We start from the raw sequence: 18,140 nt of genomic DNA, 5'->3' as shown, positions 1-18,140 counted from the left end.
TTTAGTGGTTGGTGTCCTTAAACATCTCATGCGCTCTAAAATATTTTTAATATGTCCAGAGATTACATTTATGTTAAATAATAATTACTAAATTTATCTAAAAACGGTTTTAAAGTGTCACAGCACTGTAGAATAAAAAAAAGTCGATTTTCAATTTATTGGTCAAAAATGGCTTTAGAATGTTAAAAATCATGTCCCAAAACATGGAAGACGCAAACAATACATAAATATTCAGATTTTCCATTCTACCGCAATGCCTCTTATGTATATCTCGTGTGTACTGAAAACTTTAACCGTGTTTTTCTCGAAGCCGCAAATGTAACTCGAACAAATGATTTTTGAACGCTTGGAAATTTTCACAGTATATTCAAAATTGATTTCTCCAGCGACGTACGTAGGATTTTTTTTATTGCTTAGCTTTTTTAATTAATTTTGTGTCCATTTTCATGACATATTTGGCGTGCTCTACAGTGGTGTAGCCCCTTAATAGAATATATCCAAATTTTATTTCTTGATGTCATGTCAAGTAAGATATACATATTCAGCATTTTTTTCTGTAATGCTTTGTTGTACAACTTTATTGAAAACATGCTAAATTTTGCTGAAATTAAAACCATATTAGCTGCTATTTAAGCTAAGGAATAGTCTTTCATGGTACAAAAACTTATGTTTACCAGCAACAATTGAAGTTTTATAGCACGCTACAAGTGCAATTTAAATGTTATGAGTGGCTATAAAAGTACGATAAAACCTCAATTGATACTAGGGTATAAGACTAACCAGTTCAGTTTTGGCAAAAAGTTTAATATTTGCTAAGTTTGGTTGAAATCGGAATGCATCGATTTGTCAAAAACTTGTGGCTTGATAATACTTCTATAGATATAGAAATTATATTATATAAGAGTATTGCGTCTTACGGTTGCTATTTGTGCCAAATGGTTCATTAAACGTAGATTCAAGGAAACTATCACCCAGTGTTGATTTCATAATTAGAAAAAAAGTTATTTGAAGTACCAATAGTCTACTATGTAGATTCATAATTGTGTTGATTCGGTTTTCGCCCGCGAGACATCCGCAGATTTACATATGTAATTGATTTGTTTTGCTTTGCTTACGCAGCTTCCCGTTTCAAATCTGATAAAAAAAAACATCAGCAAATAATCATTATGTAATACTAATTGTTGTTTATAGCAAAAGTCATCCTATTCCGAACATAGCAAGCATTTCTGCACCACTTCAGTCATGAAGCTCTGACCCTTCCACCAATGAACAAGAAATTTGTTTTTCTTGGTCGCAATGCAGGAGGAATGAAGAACGAAGAATCCTTAGCGAAGAATGGCTAGTGGCGATTATCACCTAAGCCATTCGTGTGCCGATCCGAACGATGCGTGAAGATGAACATTGCATGAATGGCTAAATTCAACAAACAACGATGCGAACAAGCAGCGAACAGCAGTCATCATATTCGGATTTTTTGTTTGTTTGTATTATTCATTTTCGATGATTCTGTGCTTTCGTGTGACGAACGGCGCAGCGTTATTCGAGGCATGGGTGAATGACACGACGAATATCGCATCGATGATGAACGAATGAACTAGTTCGGCGAAGAATATTTGCAACATTGGATGGGACAACCATGTTTTGGCATTTTTTCGGTATTTTCATAACAAACCTGGAAATCTTATTTGTTCATTGTGATTCAGTGGTGATACAGAATACAATCCAACAGATAACTCATTTTCGTCAAAAATCCATATGGGACTCTTATGCTTTTATGGGCAGTATACACTATGTAAACATTATCTCTGGTTCTCACGTTTGAACTTTCTACTATGTTAACACTACAGATTTTAAACACAACATAATAATTAGCAACAAGAAAAATGTCATCAAGATATTGCTTGTGGCAAGGGATCATCCATAAAGACGTAGCATTATATGGGGGAGAGGGGAGTTTTGTATTTTGTGATGATGTGTGACGACAGGGGGTAGGGGGTCATGTCATGCTACGTAGCTTTTTTAAAGGGGAATAACTAACATCGTTTTTTATATTTTTAAACAAATTTGCGGGGACAAGGGGGGGAGGGGAGAATTACCGTCAAGCTACGTAATAACCAGAGGGGTATTTAAAGGTTTTTGACGAAATGCTACAATGGGGGAGGGGGGGTTAAAAATCACTTAAAAAATGCTACGTCATTTATGGATCGTCCCCAATATAAATTAGATTCTAGCCGCATTGCGCACTTAACATTCTTATAATAAATTCTTCTCATTGACTGGTTAGTTCGACTGCTGATCTGTCTATGAGAATACCATGTCTATCACTTGAAATGTATGTGTTTTGACAGCTCGCAGTTTTCTGCAGCAGTTTGATTGCTCGCACTTTGGAAATGCGAAGTCCAGGCTGGTGGGAATTTCGCAATATCATTAAAACACGTTTTAACTCGTAGTATGAACGTAGCATTAGCCATTCAACTGAAAACATGTTAATTTTTGAAATGATATTATTGATGGCATTGAAAGCTTAACTCCATAAAAGTAAGATTTTTCTTATAAAAGTGCGCTTTTACATTGAATCGTTTTCATGTATGAGGCGCACTTATTCCTCGTTGGATAATACATAAGTGCGTAATAGACACCAAGACAATTCAATGTAAAAGCGCAATTGTATTTACGTTTCCGCACTTTTAGTCGCGCTTATTATGTGCGCAATGCGCTATATATTGCACAACGTTACAAACAAAACAGAGAAAAAAAATCCGAACTCTGTTTTTTCTCTGTTTGACAGCGGCATGTTCGTTTGAAATGGCATTGAAAGTTAAATTGGAATTCTTTGATATTCCAGTCTCTTTATTGCTGACATTTCTTTTTCTACCTCGCATTTCCCGTCCCAAGTCTCTACGACCGCTGTAAAGGTTATTTTTAATCACACATTTCTAAGTAATTAACGAAAACCGGAACATTTCCGCCTATTTAACAAATGGCATACTAGAACGATTGAAATGTGGATTTTAAGTTAATTTTTTGGAGAATATTCTGGTTAGATAAAATTCAAAATTCCACAATAATGCGATTTGTAACCTTTACGCACAATCGGACTCAGATCTAGTATTCCTTTAATTCTACAGCTATTACATCACGATGATTAACGTTAATTTGCCATTTTGGGCTAGTTCCATCAAAATACAAATTACATCGAAAAGGTTTTGCGCGATGCTTATGTGCGAGCCCATCTTCAATGTTGCCGTCCCATTTAAGCGGCATAAAATCAAACCTTTTCACTTTCAATCAAACTTCTCATGATTTATACGCACACACCGACTGCAATTATTGATTTAAGCCAAATTTTCTTATTTCATCTCCCGAGCCAAAATAACCATCTAATGGCGGCTTATTATACAATCAAAATCGATCAAGTAGCCGGCAGTAGAATCGAGCAACTCATTGCACGCCGGATCGTAGCCTACCTTCTGGCGTTTGTTTATGTTTGCGCTTTCGTCGCCGCTCACCGCCTCCCACTCGACAAGCAAAACCACAACCAGTCAGTAGTTGACCAGATTTCCTTCTTCAGCTTCGTTGCTCACTCTGCTCTGTGTACGACCGAACGCTCAGTCTCGATCTTGAATCTCGGTCAGCCCACAAAACTCGGAGCTGCTTTGAGCGGAGATTGTGAAAAGAAACTTGCCAACAATTTCGTTCGCTGGCTTGTATCTTGTCGGCCTAGCTGTATAACACCAATACCATCTCAGACACGTCTTCCTTTTCTACCTCGTTCCGTCGTACCCTACTCCAACACCTTTCCGAGAGGGTTGATTTCACGTTCTCTGCCTTATTCCCGATCCGTTTCTTCACCAACACCAACGGTTTACGGTTGATTTGACCCCCCGAGTGTGCTTGATCTCAGTTCAAACTAATATCTTACACAAACATGCAGGTATCTTTACAGAACCTGAGAACCATTAGAGCGGCGACCCACTGTTGATAGATCAAGCGATGGGTAGTGGGAAGTCAAGGTAAGAAGAAGTCGAGAAAAAAACGCGCCACAAAACACGCAAGTGTCGTTCTACCTGGCGATTTTAGGAAAACTAAAAGATGCATGTTACTCGGTTCTGACACAGTTGAAAGTCAATATTTGTTAGACAGGGTAATATTAGGAAAGATGAGTAACAACAGGTCTAAAACAACGGCTGCCATTCATCTGTTTCGAAAGATGCCCCATTTGAAGCCAGATAACAGCATCTACACACACGCGCGTCTCGCGTTTGGGGGCGATCAACTTGTTGGGTAAATAATACTGATAATAGCGCAACGAGCGGGTTGCGTCAGTTTTCCAAGAAGCCGACCGCTTCGCAGATGTGCATACGTCGGTCGTCGGCGGCACAGGTTCTGTACGTGTGACGCCTCACCCGTGGTTTGTGACTCGTGGTACAAGATGTTGTTCAATATTTGTTTTTTGTGGGTTATGATTTTGGTTCCGGCTGGTACCGGATCGATGCCCTACTAAAGTGGGGAGTTGGGAAATTGCGCGACAAGGTAAGGGAGAAGCAGGAACAACATGTATAGGATGAGAGGTGATAATTTGCTGGGATAAACGTCTGAAAATAGATTTGTTTTCTTTGTTTCGTAGGCGATGGAGCTGAACAAGTTCGGCTTGTTTGAGGGGCATGAGCGATAATTGAAACGTGTTTTATACGCTTTTGGGGTAGCTGCTAGTCGGGAAGTGCTAAGGTACGTTTTCTACTAGTATTAAACGGGCACTTAAGGTGGTGGGTCTTTTGAGTCAGTTCAGGCTTTTTTCTGCTAGTCCTGAGTAATTTCCTTAATTTTAAGAAGAATGTTCTTTTTAGAAAGTGCCAAATCGGGAAACAACTTTTGTTGTAGCTAAAATAGAACTGTACCTCGGCATGGACTTATAAAGTCATGAGAGGTAGATTATTTCAAACTTCAATAGTTTTCTCTTCTTTTCATGCAAGGGATTATTGCAAAAAATCTTTTTTTTTTTAAATGAATCAGCTTTTGTAGAGCCAAAGGGAATAATATCTAGCTTAAAGTTAGTATTTAGCGTTTCGGATTCTTCTCATCAGTAACTAGCACAATCTTGGTACCAACTGAATCATTCCAAAAATTGCCTTTTTTGCCTTATTCCAGGCGGTTAGTACTTAAACCAAAAGACTGTTTCGGATTCCGCTTTTCCCATTAGCAAACTCGAACTTCTGTGCCTGCCTTCCGAGACATCACTCGGGACAAGCCAGTGTTTAAATTTAGCATCTAACTGGTACCAAGATGGTGCTAGTTACTGATGAGGAGAATCCGAATCGCTAAATACTAACTTTAAGGGAATATTTTAATAAAATCTCAGTTGTAAAGTGTTAAATCTTTGGTTTGCACCTTCAGGTTGATTATTATTTTGTCGCTATTTATCGTTGAAATATTTCTACTCATACGCACAATATTTAGAGCCTTCCGAACACTACATTTACCACAAACGAGTGCTTGAGGCCTATTACATTTTTTACCTGATTCAATATTCCCATCGTAGCACGAATATGGAAATATAGTTTATGTTCTGCCGTCATAAATATTTGCATATTTTCCACAGTCCCCAACTAAAAACACCTTCACTGGCGAATCGGGCGACATTCGCTTGGTAGAACATTAGGATACAATCAATGAATAGCTAACTACATTGCCACAAACAAATAGCTCCCTGTCCATTGTCTATTCACGAATGCCATCACTCATGGGATTAAGTACAGGGTGACCTGCGATTGGAATAGATTTCATTCAATAAAATCCAGAACTGTGCGCAGTGTTTATGACTGATGATCACTTTTTATGACAGGTGAAAATGATTCAGGTATGATAGTTATTCTTTGCTAATTGCAAACAAGTAGCGGCCAACAGACGGATATCAGATTTACGACTGGCTTGACAAAATGAGTAAAGATAAATAAATCACCGCACACCAACAACGTTGTGCCTTTTTTGCGCGACCCATTCCACACTAAAAATTTACTTCAATGTAACGTGAAAAGTTATTGGTTATAAGGTGATTATTTTTCGTATTAGTTTGCGCATAGAAATTACATGATTCTTATTAAAAATTCTAAAATTTTCACTAAATTTACAGTTGTTTCTGAATATCTGTCAGACTTCGTGCACGCAACTTGCTACTGCACGTAGAAAACTTTTTTCGTGGCGGTGAAACGCTTCATGGGGTCATTAACTGCTCTTTTGCTGTCATTCACGTTAATATCATCATCGTAATAACTGCCCTGTCGGTAGCGATCAGATGTTCTTCCTTATGTCTTGCATTTATGGGTTACGAGAGTAAGCCCGTCACCGTTGGTATCAACTTCCTCGCTGATGGGGCTGACTGTTGATTTGGGAGTGCTGGGTGCTTTTTTAAATAAACTTGCTCCGAGATTGCTATTTGTATATTAAAAAAAATAAATTAAATAAAACAGATTTATATTAATACGTGTTGATTCAATGCATTTCAGATGATCTCGTTTAGCATTAAAGTTGGTGATGATTCACGTAACTTTAACGTGATTGTTTATTGAGTGTAGTAGAAGTACTGTCAATCTGTCGCTGGTTGGTATAATTCTTCATCGACGTCTACAAAAAAGAACGGTCCTTTGTGTTTTTCATATCGTTTTCCGTCAGTGTTCAAAGAACATGCAAAACACGGCCTATTCATACGTTTAACATTGCATGCACAAGGAAACAAATTCCAAGACCTGTCACCCTGTAAGTTCAATCGTGAAACATGAAAAGCCACAACTTAACCGGTGGTGGATCTTCACTCTCGCCACAAGTGACATTTGAGGAATACGAATGTGTGTATACATGTAGTATTATAGCTATATTTTGAATCGAACAGCTTCGGTACCTATGTACATTCTAACATGATGCTCTATTGAATTAGCTAAACGAAACATCGGGGTAGGAGAAGAAGAACCTGCCTCTCACGTCTTGCCAGCGGCGGCGAAATCCAGCGGCATGAAAACATTGGTTTTTAGTTTCTGACTCGTGTGTTGTGCTGCGGCAGGAGACGGCGGCGGCGGGAGGTGGAATTGAAATTTAAATTATACAATTTCGTTTGTACCGCCAGCTGGATCGATCCGACAGAATTGATGGACTCCATGTGCGCTGAATGTGTCTACTTTGTGGCTTCTGCGATTGTAATTACCGATTAGGACAGGTATCCGTTACCGTCAGTTGTCGATCTTAGAACTTAGCGTCGTAAAGTAAATACCCACTTCGTATGAGGGGAATCTATATTACACTCTACTTCTGGTTAGCCTAGTTCAATCGTTATTTCAAGCTTTTCTCACGCAGCCTGCCTGCTGCCCTTGATTCACTTTACCAAGCTTGTAACTGACATAAATCCACAGGATCAGCTTGTTTTGTTTGCTATAGATGCCTGCTGAGTCCGTGCTGAGTTTAAGCTCGCTTCAACTTCGCAATATTGTAACTGGGTAGAAATATAAAAATCGTGACTCTGAATGTCACAATCATCTTTCGCAAAAGATCATAGATACGCGGTGAAGATTCACCCGTCACCAAGCAACATTAGGTATAACCTGTCCGTTTGATCTACACAAATGCCATAGCAACGTGAGACAGGCAAAAGTCATCTAACGAGAAAGATTTACGACTCGGGTGAGAATACCTACTTGCAGTTCAGTACAGCGCAAAAAAGAGGGTCTTTTGCTAATAGTTGAAAGCTCAGGTCGTAGTTTAAGAAAAGGCATAAACGCAGTAGCAGAAAGGGAATTTGAATGAACAGAAAGGAAATTTCAATGACGCTAGACGACGAACCTTGTTATCGCTGCCGGGTCATAATTGCCACTGTATGTCGTCGACCAGGTCTCAACGGCAGAAGGGAAGAGGGCTCTCTAGACATGCATCCGGAGGGACGTGTCTTATCTGATTTCCTGTCGTAATTGCAGCGTTTGATTGTTTTGTTTTTCGTTTTTTGCGTGGGTACCGGATATCTGCTCCGATAAGTTTAACCTTCACATGGGATGTTATCGAGTGGTGGTTTCTGTGGAAGTTTGACGTTTTTGCGGAGATTTTTACGGATCTTTTGAATGATATGTAGGTTACATATATGGACCAAATTAATACTGCATTTCACGTAGACAACATCGCATAAATAAAGCCTAATTAAATTGAGCATCCGGATTCAATTTTCTGCAATATTCAATATTTTTGAACGAAAATTTGACAGCTCGTCGATGTTGTACTATCTTATGATAAACGCTATTTTAGGATTATCTGAGTTATACATGCCACATTACTTGTCTAAAAAATCTCTACAAAGTGGTTTTTTTTCGGAATTTGTACATTCTGCTTGGTTACTGAGATATAGCAAGAAACGTGCTGAGAAATTGTGAGTTTTTTTTTAACAAATTACTGTGTCTGGGGATTGGCTCCAGTTATCTTGATGTATTAGAAGTTTTTCAGTGAAAAAATAACGGAGAAACACAATGGCATAATCGTTTTCAAAATAAAAATACGCGAATTGTGAAAAAAGGCAGTGTAAGTTTTAAACTGGAAATATAGTCTATTTGGCAAAACTGTAACAAAAAATTACTATTTTTTCTAGATTCCCTGACTCAAATCTTTCAAACAGCATCTCACCGATTGTTTATAGACCAAATTAAAACAAAGATATGAAGTAAAGTTAATAATTGATGCTTTATTTATATGGAAAATTTTCCTTGCGCGATTATGACATGTCATACAAATTTTGTCATCAATACCTATGTGAGATCGACTTTTGTTTACATTTTTAATAAAAACTCGTAATAACCGATTTTCGTAATATTTGAGAGCTTAATACCGAATTGATTATTCAATCTCAAACATTCGTTTTTTCTCGAAATATGTCGTTTGTCATAAGCAGTGCTGTGCAATCTCAGGATGGTCTTTGAATTGTGACGGTAAATATGAAATGACCGTATCACACTACAAAAGACCGTCATTTTATTTCCATTTTCTTCACACAGTGTTTCAGTTAACTATCTCTCACAGACGCCGTGTGAAAGAGCTCATTGAAATGACAGATATATTGAGTTCCATTTATTTTTTAGTGGAGTGGTAAGCAAAATACTATCAATGCACTCCGTTCAGGCAGTATGCGGTGCATTGTTTTTCCTTCACCTCTCTGTTGATTTTATGCAGTTCTATTTGTATTAAAACGCCCTTTTGTTAATACTAGTTCATTGTTTGTATTAACATGACCGTCATAACCGTATTTATGCTTGTAAATAAAATGATGGTCATTTTCCATTCATCTCAATGATGATTCCAATGAGTGAGAGATTACCGGAAGCATCGTATTACTGTTTCCAATTCATTGAAGTGAGAACTGGAACTCAATATAAGCATCACATACTGTTTTGAGTGCTAACCGCTTAATTCCAATTTGTCTTGTAGATTTGCCATCAGTACCGTGATGGAGCTCAGCACTGGTCATAAGATAACACAACAGCGACGAGCTACACAAAATTGATATTATTATTTAATTCCAGATTTAATTGATTTTCTTGTATCGAAATGATTGAGGCTACATAGAAATAGGTACTCAAATTCTTGAAAATGCATATATCATAGTGTCACTGAGCACATTGTATTCTTTTGACAGTTCCGGAAACACGGAAAGCCAAAATCCTATCAAATTCAAAAGCACAAAAAAGTTTTTTGTATGATATTACCCCATTAGAACCTATAAAATATATAAATTTAAATTTACAACTTGTTCAATTGAAACCTCTGAAAATAATTTTTGGATGCATATTATTGGATTAACATTTTTTAAGCAAAATCGTTGGTGCATTAATATTTCTGGGTATAAAATCTAAAATGGTTCAAAAATTGCATTGATTATAAATAATTAAAGAAGTCATGGAAATGTAAATACATAATATTTATTACAATTACCAGAACTTGCATCATTTGTCCGAAGTTAAAATATGCAAAATAAACTAGCATTCACAGCTATTGTGAAAATCGAACTACTTCCTTGACCTGATTCAAAGTATGTACTAACAGGTTACCGTGCTCAATAAAATTACAAACACTTCATTTATTTCTTTATGTGTTTAGTTATCATCGACGATTGTAGCACAAATAAAACTTAAAATTAACTCTTTTTTAATTGTATAATTGCCTGTTTGTAACATGTTGTAGGTTTTTAAACCTCTGGCAGATGCACTATTATCTACATTTAGGCGACCGCCTGAAACTCGTAAGACGATTTGGTATGATTTTCAGGGGGTTCAAATCGTAGAGGTAGATTTCCGGCTGAAGCAAAAGAAAAGAAATTTACATATGCGTATCGAAAACTACAACGCGTTTAAAAAAGTTACCGCTGGCATAGTAAAAACGAACTCACCAAGATTCGAACTTGTGCTCTTGTGCATCGGTGGACTTACTATTAACTCTGCACTATTCCTGTACATGAGATATTACATCTCGTACAATCAGCACATCCGCAATGATTGTGATGATGTGTAATGAATGAACCGCAATATTGCATACGATGACGTTGGTGAGGAATGAATAAAAAGCAAACTGAAATAAAAACTCGTCGCGCTTTACTATAATAACCAGAATAGACACGTAAATATGGCGGCAATCTTTTGTTAGTAGACGGTTGAAAATAATGCAAGAACTACTTGTTTTGGGTGTACATCTTGTTGAATACCACAATAATGGATTCATGATACAGTGAAGACCCGATTTAATCAGCCCTCGATTTGATTTACTCCCGATGTTATCAGCTTCATATGAAAATTTATAGTTGATAATTTGATGGGCTCTAGCAGACGAACCAAGCTAAAAAAGTAAATCCTTTCTTAAGCATATTTTTCTTACCTTAGAGATCCGAAATCTGCAAAAACGTTTTTTTTTTATTTTGCATTGTCAGACCCTCTTAAGGGAAGTTTAAGCTAAATAATCAGGAAAGGCTAGGAGGCTATATCTAGGGACCAAAAAAGAATATTTTAAGAGCTTTGGTTTCTTAAAAAGAAAGAAAAATATATGTCCCGATTTTATCAATGTCCCCTTTTATCAGCCCAAAATTCACCAAGGGGCTGATAAAAACGAGTCTTCATGTCATTAACGACTAATATTTATATCAAGGAGCAAAGATGACTTACTTGTGGGACACCAATGAAATCTTGAACAGTCTAGAGTGAAAGTCATGAAAGTTTTTAAAGGCCGCTCGTCCGGTCAAATAAGCGCATATATCCATTACGCTGTCTTAAAAAACCATATTTTAGAAACCATTTCATGTGTTATCGAATAAATATGACTTGGAGGCAGTCAGTAATCGATCCTCTGAAAATGGTTTAACTTTGACTGGATCCTTTTAACTTCTGCCTTCTGGAATCAGTATGCTAGTATTCACCTGACAACTATTGTGTAGATCGAATTAGTGTATTTGGGTTTTAGTCTAGAATTACCCCAACCTACTTAACTTGATCTACGACAATAATTTCAGAGTGAAATTAAACTGATGAGCTTCGGTTGTAATCCTTCGTGATGTATTATTTAGATTATCTGATAGTCCAACATAGAAAACCACTACTCACCAATACATAATAATTACTGCATCAAATTAAAAAGTGTTTTAATACAAATGCCTGTGATTATTATACGATAATCATAAGTAAAACTATATGTCGGAAATCCAAGCTCATAAAAGCGGTGATCATGGATGCCAGCTAATATTTTATAAAATCTATGCACAGTATATGTAAAAATCGGTGAAAATCTCTGGTTAAGGTTGCACAGAGAATGCGCAAAATTCGCCAACGAAAAAAGCAGTTTTTTTCCACACCCTATATCAGATCTTCATAAAAATCAATCAGCAGTACTGTAACAACATTCTACATACGCTGATTGATTTTTATGAAGATCTTACATACGGTGTGGAAAAAAACTGCTTTTTTCGTTTGCGAATTTTGCGCATTCTCTGTGCAACCTTAAGGAAAACGTAAGTTTTGTCTCAAAACGAGATATCACGATCTTTTTCAGTTTGTTGGTGTAGCATGGGGTAAAAATGAAACACAAATTAATCTGTGCATCTGGTATCCCTGGTGGTGACAGCACACCACATCGAGGATAATTGCTAAGCATTGCGTGTATCGTGTTGGTGATATATAAAGGTATTTAATGAACTGGTACTGTTTCCAATATGGTTTCTAACGATACGCTTTCAGAAGCACCTTCAATGTCAAGAAAAACTTCTAAGCTTGATTGTTTTTGCGAAAAGCATTTTAAACCTGATGGTCGTGAAAAGGTTTTTTGAGGGTCCGCAAAGATGAATGGACAATGAAATTTAAAGCTTTTTCGCAGCAAACAGAAAATAAGATATCGATAGCAAACAAAATCGATCTTCACAAACAGTATTATATCGTCGTTTCCGGCTGCACAGTGAAAAGAATCAGCCACAGAACATACATTATTTTTGACCTACAGTACATGACGTTCAAAGTGAAAATGAATCTTAATCTCAAGCAAGAGACACACATCCTGCAGGAAGTATAGGAGAAAGGTCATTTTTTGACAATCGTAACTCCAAGGATCTTGTGTTTTCATCGGTAGGGACTGTAGAATGTACGGGCTATACTGGAAAGCCAGCGGTCAGATGGTGTGTCGTAACAATTGTATGATGGTGCAATAGCGGGCCGCTCTGTTAAATACAGCGAATTTTTCCATCGACCGATTGCTTTTATGGCCGTCTATTTCTTCCTTCCTTTCTTAGAACGCGAGTTGGCGATTGTCCAACTAATTCCGATGAATTTGGTTGGATCATCTCTTCCAGCACAAAATCCACGTTTTACGATTCGTACTATACCAACAGGTTTCGCGTGTGGTATATTTCGCCTTTTATCGATCCAGAAGTTAGTTAGGGAGTGACAATTTCACCGCAACTACAAATAACCTGCCAGATCAGATTTTTTTGGCGAAGTTGGACTTTTCCTTTTTTAACATGCTTTTGCACCGGCATATATCGGTTTAGGGAGTTGGTGTAACTTTCGCTGTCCATCACGATGCAACACGATTTGATGAGCAACTAATTGTAATGTTTCAAATTTAATCAAATACACTTCATTGTTACAGGCTCTTATCTACAGCTGCACTTTGATGGGAGGGCGGTTGGTTTAACTCAACCTACCGGATCAACAACAAACGAGTTCTTTCCGTGCTAACTTTAGTCACTCCTTCGGCGGTTCTTATATATTGGATTGATTTGCTTCTCTGTTGGAACCTTCCTATTTAGCGACCGTACGAAACCGATACCAGATTTTTCTGGAAAGAGCTTCAGGTTATGCAGTTTACTTCTCAGGTGATGCTACTATCCTGCCTCTCTCCATTTCTTGGTTGCTGGTAGCAGGGCAATGCTCGTTCGGCTTATCGTCCACAGCGAGAGTGGCTAGTGTCTTTGTATTCTTTGCGGTTAGCCGGAGAATTAGATTCTCCACCAAGCTAATCCGACAGAATCGTTAAAATACACGAGAAGTTTATAGCTTAACGTTAACGGCACACTTGCAAATCAGTCCTAAATTAATACCCTGGCGAGTTATAGAAGGAATAAAACAGTGCATACTTTTCTCTTTTTAACCCATTAGGTAATAAAGCGAGATTAATGTGCTCTAAAATGTTCGCATTCTACTTGCAGTCTACTCCCAGGACAGTAAAAGTCTCCGGGACAAAGCCTTGCTAGAGGTAGTAACCCTAAATAATAACCATCGAATTAGGCCGGATTTAGAGATACGCTTTTCCTTGTCGGACGACTTTCAGTCGTAATAATCCGTAACAAAAACCAACAGTCAATATAAATGCTCAATGTCCGTGCCATATAAGTTTGGTTGCTTTCCCATATCAAATAGATTTTCCGGTCAGTTTCACTTCATTCTTCGTGTCCTGTACTGCACCAGCTTATCGACGGCTTACTATGGTAACTCAAAGCCGTTTCCTGCCAGACGCCCATCCGAGCCATAGGAATTATTGCGTTCGTTTTGTCCTTGTACAGGAAGACGAAATCCAATTCATTTTTGTTTTGTTTTTACATAAACTACCACGAAAACGAGAATTGTTCCTGATACTGAAGCGTAGGGGAGTATCAAGTTCTTCATTTGCACAGTTAACCTCACTTTTCTGCTCACTAGTACCGTTTACATGGGCTTAGAAAAAAATAGTGGACGACTAGACTCAGTCCATATAAACAGTACAAACGAACTGTCAAAAATACTCGAGTTCATTTGTGACGTCAGCGTAAAGTACTCAATTCTCATACTCAGAACCTAGGTAAATTGGTTACCGATTCTGGTGAATTTTAAACTGGTCACTTCATTTCTGAAAGATTCAACCAATTCGTTGGAAATTTGGGCATCTAGTTATTAGGAACTATGCCAGCACCATGCTCTGCTAGAAAGACGAAAACAAATACATTGTTGGCTGCATACTTTGAAAAACTCCTCTGCACTAACGACTAAAGGATTTGAAACGACACAATCAGCACCACCTACTGAAGCGAGCGATCGTTGACAAATTACGAACCGCGCAATGTTTGTAAGGGGCGTACGACATATGCAAATAAACTGAATCCGGCCGGCACCAAACTATTTCTGTCGCGGTCTGAAGGTGGTGGTCAACTGACGTGATAGTTCACGCGCCCCCTCGAGAACCCCCCGGCGTGGGCAGTATCATAATCCGCCACCGATGGAGCTTACGGCTTGCATTGAATGTAAAAAATACCTAATCGAGCAAGTTCTCACTGTAAAATGATTTATGCTATTCGTACCTGAAACCATCAGCAACTTGCAACCTATATAGCAATGTCCAAACACACAATGTTCCAAAGTCCCCGTTTCCCGTACGACGTTGTTTATTGGGATTGCTGCAAAATTGAAATTCAAACAACACTTTTCTCGAGAACATAAAAGTGTGTTTTCTGCTGTTTGCTACCTTCTTCATCCCCTTTGTTGCTATCACCGTCTCCGTGCGTTCTTATTTCCCGTGTTATTTTTCTTTTTCCTCCACACACAATTGAACCCTGGACGGAGTGAGGGTGGTAGAAGGGAAAGGAAAAGAAGAAATCTTAAGAAAGCCGCACACCTGAGTCAACCTTTGCGCCAAACTAGCAAGCAGTAAACATCGAGGGGCAGAGGAAACTCACCACTGATAGACTGACAGCCATTGCTGTAAAATTCACCACTCAAGCACACACACAGCTACGCGACTCTACAAATGGTGAGACAAACAAATTGAAAGAGAAAAACGAGTTTTACCTGTACGATCGCCTTGCAGTGATCAAGCTTGTGTAACTCAAAATGGATAGCACGGCGTGTTAGTTCACCAACACATGTGCATTCGCACCTGTCTACTCTCTGCTATGCGCGCGGGCTTGTGTGTGGGATGGCGTACGCAACCAAATCAGTCTTGATTTTACACTCGACCGAGTTGGACGTAGTTCGCCGGAAATCCGTGCCGTGTGGGTTAGTTGTCAGCGAATTTGAAGCGACCAGAAGAAAACATAACTGCATATGTGATCGTGATCGCGTGTAGCACTCGGTGCTGTGTTAATTTTCCATTATGGATACATGCAGTGAATGGATCTCACATTGATCTTGAGGTGTTCTCTCAAGAAGTGGAACCAATTATGATGTGAAGCAGCAAGAAAATAATCTAACTTAGTTCGAGGATAACGTTCACGGAAAAGAAGAAGAAGAAGTTATTGTTGATTTCTTGTGTGTCTTCAGGTTTGTGTCTAACGCGGAATCGGTGGCAGTCGGTGCAGTGATTGGTGGAAATGGAATATCTTCTGGTAACCTGCATCGGATAGCGAACCGGACGACAGCTTCGATCTGCAAGGATTATGCACAATGACGCGTTAGTCGGGAAATGACCAAGCAGTAATGGGACAGCAATTACATTAATTGCAACAACACAGCGCCATCTGTTGGACAGTGGTCATACGTAGACCGCGCAAGCCGCATCATCACCATTATTAGGGTCCTTGAGTTTCACCTGTTTCTGCTTTACGAGCGGGGATTCACCATCCCCCAAATTTTATGTTTTTGTTCCAGTTGTAGCAAAAAAGACAAACGTAGTGTGTCATTGAGTAACTAAAATGTGCAAAACAGGTTGCCTCGTGTGGTTTTTAAGGTTCCTCACCTATCGAGCGAATGGGACATGTGCAAAACTACTCTTACCGTCTGTCATAACCCATGCAATTTATTTTTGAGCTATTACCGCAGGGCTCTGGTTGGGTACCAAGGGACACGCGCTGACAGCTGAAGAAGGGTTTTTTTCGGGAGCGTTTAGGTTTCTCTGTTATGATCAATTAGTGCGCGCTCGCCGTCAGTCGCTAATTGGTACGGTTTACCGGTGCAGGCGCACGCGTATCGCTGACTGCGTAATGCAGGTGTGCACCCCGGTATGAATGGGGAGCGTCCCGTTCATTGATGGTGATTCGAAAATCAATAAAAAAACCCAATTTGGTAGACCCAGGTCAGGTGTTCGAAATTGCGTTTCGCGGTTTTTTTTCTCGAGTGTTTTAATAACATGTGAAAGAAACTGGGAATTCTAGGATTTTAATTATCTGGTGAAGGGTGTAGCCAGCGTTGGTGTAGCGGCTTCGGCTTACTGCAACAAATAGTTCTACTGGCTTATGAAAAACATTGCAATTGACTCTAGTTCCGGCTTACTAGCCAATGCGTAGTACTATGCTATTATTCTTCCAAATGAGAAAATTGAATGAAACCTTGAGTGGAACTTTTACCAAGAAAAGTTTCCCAGAAAAACGTAATATTGACAACTTTTCTGCACCAAAATTTTTCATTACACTAATGTAAAATGTCTAATATGATCATAAAATTAAATTTTGCATACGTTGTGTCCTATTTACTAAGAAAAATATGAATTACGGTCGATCTTTAAGGAGGTCTGACCAGGGTTGCCACATTCACAGATTTTTCTGGTATGTCACAGATTTATTTAACAATTTTTGGCCACAGCTTCCTTTTCACAGACGACAGATTTTTGACATTTTCATAAAAATTTCTGTTTTTCATAGGCATTATTGAGTCCAGCCCTTAACATCCGGCGACAGTGATGGATCTCACGAAGAGAATCCGTTTTTGGTCGTAGGTTTCGCAGTCACTTCATTTCCAGAAATGGCTAGCTGCTTGCGAATGGATTTTTCTGCGATGTACTAAGTCTGTACAGTTTCCACTTATTGGTTGATCCTTTAATGTCCAACTTTTTTAGCACAGTTAGAGTTCCAACATGATATTTTTGTTGCGGTCAAGAATCACGAAAAATCTGTTCTGATCAAGCTAGGGGCTTCCCTAGCAGTGCGCGAAGTTCCTCAAATTTTACCTTCGGATCTTCATATTTATAATCGTCTAAATGCATGGACAAGATAGTCGAAAACAGTCTCAATTGACAACTTTTATCAGTTTTTAATAATATTGCAAGATATCGAAGAACTATTAAAATATCAATTTTCATCGCTAACTGAAAGTAGTCCTGACAGATAATACTTAAACATGTCATCACTCAAATGAAAACTAGTAGTCACAGGTACTAGCCTTACTTTTTGTGGGTGAATCTTGCCTAAAACGAAGTTATAGCTTTTTAAAAACGTTATTGTCTACAAACAACATGGACATGAAGGGGATAAGGCCAAGATATTGTACGCAAGGTGTGTCTAACCTGCAAGGAATACTATCCATTGCCAGCGGCTATCTGTAGTTCTATAGTTATTTAGAAAAGATGAGCTAGTATCGATAAGAGTAATATAATGATCATATTGATCGCAGTAAAGGAAAGGAATGTTAGTCCGGCACTTGTTTTTGCTAGAGGTGAAATACTTATGCGCACGGGAGAAGGGATATTGCTGCGCACGAATATTATTGTTAACCCAACTACTAGAATGATTAGCAAGCAGTTTTATCACGAATAGATAACAAAAAATTATATGAAACGTTTTAATAATTTAGCAAAAAAAAAATTAAAAGTCTGGAACATCCAGGAAATGGAGAAGAGAGACCAGTTTCTATCTCATTTAGATTTTACCATAGATGCAAAGTATCGCCAAAGCAGATTTATAC

At 38.4% G+C, this 18,140-nt stretch overlaps 1 protein-coding gene across 4 annotated transcripts in view; it reads left to right on the top strand.

Annotated features, from left to right (window-relative positions):
- LOC131677764 (uncharacterized) overlaps positions 1-18,140 on the top strand; it is a 257,878-nt gene that overhangs the window by 208,677 nt on the left and 31,061 nt on the right. Inside the window, exon 1 of one of the 4 annotated variants that reach the window (XM_058957803.1) lies at positions 15,516-15,785. The exons of the other annotated variants lie outside the window; for them this stretch is intronic. The gene's annotated coding sequence lies outside the window, so the exon portion shown is untranslated. Of the gene's footprint in view, positions 1-15,515; positions 15,786-18,140 lie in introns of those variants that run through there. 4 annotated transcript variants of the gene reach the window in all.

This window comes from Topomyia yanbarensis, chromosome 1, assembly GCF_030247195.1.
Source record: "Topomyia yanbarensis strain Yona2022 chromosome 1, ASM3024719v1, whole genome shotgun sequence".
Lineage (NCBI taxonomy): Eukaryota > Metazoa > Arthropoda > Insecta > Diptera > Culicidae > Topomyia > Topomyia yanbarensis.
The sequence above is the reverse complement of the archived record's forward strand: the minus strand, read 5'-3'. Positions and strand labels throughout refer to the sequence as shown.